This window comes from Eurytemora carolleeae, unplaced genomic scaffold, assembly GCF_000591075.1.
Source record: "Eurytemora carolleeae unplaced genomic scaffold, Eaff_2.0 scaffold134, whole genome shotgun sequence".
NCBI classification, from domain to species: Eukaryota; Metazoa; Arthropoda; class Copepoda; order Calanoida; family Temoridae; genus Eurytemora; species Eurytemora carolleeae.
This window is the reverse complement of record NW_019396059.1, coordinates 86,954-90,534: the sequence shown is the minus strand read 5'-3', so window position 1 is coordinate 90,534 and position 3,581 is coordinate 86,954.

The following is a 3,581-nucleotide window of genomic DNA, read 5'->3' as shown; positions in this document are numbered from 1 at the left end:
CTTTTGACACTGAGTTTTGGAGCAGGTAGAAGAGAGATTAGGAGGTTTGTAGGAGGAAGGGTATAAGGGATTGCTCCCTGTTGTCCTTTGTGTTATAGTCTTTCCGACTAAAGGGGAATTTTAAGGAAGCCCATAACAGCACCCCTTGTGCAAAATGGGGAGTTTTAAGCCTTGAAGACCCATTGAGAGGAATCTTTCACAGCAGTCCAGTCCTCATAGCTGGTGGAGTAAAAAACCGGTATTGTTGTGCATGGCTGGTATTCCCATCAGGGTTCAAACTCCATCTTTCAGTTACACCAGGCTAAAGTTGAAGTCTTGTTTTATTCTATGTACATTCCTTACTCCCCTGTAGGATATGAGATGTGGAACTAAACGCAGCTAGCGCTCCCCCGAAAGCCGGGACTGCTGTAAGAGAGCTGCTGTAAGAGAGGTCTGTTCTCTTCTGAGCGGTAAGCAACTGAGTTTTTAAGAAGTAATTGGCAAAACTGTTATCAATTTTTACAACTTTAAGAAAAAGTCAAGAATTCTTACTTTACAAAAAAATGAGATTTTGGAATTACAATACAAAGGAAGTGATCGGCCAGCTGTGCGGTGTGCCTTTACAACTCAACCTCTCTCTTATTCATTAAAAACCCATATTAAGTTCTCAGATTTCAATGTACTGCATATAATTAGGTTTGGATTACTTCTCTACAGAATATTTTTAGTTTAATTACTCTCCATTATGTTTGTTAATCTCGATCAGAAACCACTGAACCAAATAATAACATTCATACAAATATAAAATATAATAAAAGAAGTCTATTCTAGATATAATTGATAAAGTTTTATAATTCATACAAAAGATTAAAAAAAGAAAAATAGAATTGATCAAATATTTCTTTCTACAATTGAGAAAATAATAGAAATTAACCCTCCTCGACCTTTACTTGTAGGTTCACTACAATCTCATCTATTCCATTCTTTAAATGCAGAATTACTGGATCGACTTTGCGATCTCGTAACTTCTCAGGTTTTTAGTTACATTTAAACTGTGAAATATAAGTTAAAAAGTATTGTATATGTGCATAACCAAATATATCTGAGGGGTTTAGTACTTTTCAATCCAAACCCAAATCTATCTCAGGGTTCTTAATCCAAACTAATTTTATTGAATACCTTTTTTCTCTAACCAATTACAGAGTTTTCATAAAAATGGGTGATTAGGGCTTTAGTATTCAAGTTTTGCAGGCCAACAACTAAAGTTTGATTTAGTTTTTTATTTAAAGATTTTAAAATGTTTTACACAGCAGCAGACGGAAATTATGATTACTCATCTTAAAATGATTGAAAAAAATCCTTAAAGAATTGTATGCTCAGTAATTATTTGCTTATTTTCTTCTCGTTGTTGTTTTTATACATTTTTTTGATTGATTCTGTTAATATAATAGATATATATATAAATATTAATAGAGTATTTTCAACTTTTTTCAGTTTAAATATACATTTTAGATGTTTAAATATATATTTCTTCCTAGACAAAATGTTTCATGGGTCTAGCCCAATGGCCAATCATCAGTTGGAATAATATATAAATATATATATAGATATAAATATTTTAACATCTCTCTCTCTTACACAGCTCGAAAAAGGTTTAGACTTACATGTATTTGTATAAATATGGAGCTATACATGTTAACAATTACAAAATTCTGGATTGCAGATTTATTGTTTCTTGTTCCCGAATTTCCACATTCTGTGCAAAAGACGATATCTGATCTCTACAATATAAATATCTATATGAATTTATAAAAAAATATAAATATAAATATATATATATTATATATATAGTTGAGAGTAATACAGGATTATATGTTTACAAGCAAGCCTTAATCTGGTAAACTAATCAGTGCTGTAATGTAAAGCTTGCTAATCATTTATATATATATCATTATATATACTAGTTTTACAGGGCGCTGCGGGTCCTACTTCTTCTAGAAATTATCGTTTCGTTGCTGATTCATCTGCAACCCTTGTTTTTTTTTCTAAAAAGAATTCGGAGATTTCTATTTACAATGTTGGATTTCTAAAAATTTATTTCAAATTTTTTAAAAGACTAGATATTTTTAAAGCAACATTTTAAATTTTGATTTGCCGTAACTCATACACATTCCATGTTGTCATGTCAGGTCCAACATAAATTTTGCCAGATCGGTTAGGTCAATGCAGAATAAACCAGGAATATTACAGTTTTTGGTAGGAATAAAAACAAAGCTCAGCCTGAGCAGCACTGTGTTTGTTTACATACCTCCCAGAAACTGCAGTACATTTTTTTGTAAACAAATATTTATCCAGAGGGCTGGGAACTCTTGTATTATGGATATCGAGATCAATGCTTGATCTCAATCGTTGGCAATCTACAGAGCCAATTAGAAGCCAGAGAATTTTGTGTTTTACCAATGAGAGAACAGAGATCCCGCAGATTATCCGTAAAATTTAAAAGTGCGCACTGTGGATATGAAGATCAAGTGAAAGACAAAATTTCCCGGACATTTTGATTTTACAGGAAGAAGATAAATATTAAATAAATGTGTCTTGGCAAACATTGTTTATTGTTAATTGTTTTGTGAAGGAAAAGGAAAGTAAATGATATGGGTAATAATGCTCTAGTTTCTCCTAATATTATAGTGTACACATTACTGTAATACACACCAACCAACGATACAGGGAATATTTCATTGGCCTGTAAGGGACTGTAAGCGTAATTTCAAGTGAACCTGCATAACTCTATAGTTTCAGAAGAAGTAAATATTTCCATTTACTGATAGCGCCGATTGCAGGATTCATAACTCTAATTGGATAATGAGATAGATAGAAAGATAGATGTTACCGCCATACTATTTCTATTGGTTCAGAATAGACAACAAACACATGACTGAACCCTGATTGGATCAGGTGCTAATGGAAACGGCATATGAATGTATGTATGAATGAATGAATGTATAATATTAATATTTCTAATGCAATGGATGTATTTTTTTATATTTCTAATGTAATGAATGTATTTTATTTATATTTCTAATTTAATGAATGCATTTTATTAATATCTTTAATGCAATGTATTTTATTAATATTTCTAATGTAATGAATATATTTTATTAATGTCTAAAATGTAATGAATGTATTTTATTAATATTTATTATGTAATGAACGTGTTTTCTTTCTTTTTCTAATGTTATAAATGTATAATATTTCTAATGTAATGATTGTATTTTATTTATATTTATTATGTAATGAATGTATCTTATTAATATCTCTAATGCAATTTTTGTATTTTATTTATATTTATTATGTAATAAATTTATTTTATTTATATTTCTAATGTAATGAATGTATACTTTTAATATATCTAATATAATGAATGTTCTTTATCAATATCTCTAATGTAATGGGTATATTTTATTTATATTTATAATGTATTGAATGTATTTTATTTATATTTATAATGTAATGAATGCATTTTATTAATATCTTTAATGCAATGTATTTTATTAATATTTCTAATGTAATGAATGTATTTTATTTATATTTCTAATGTAATG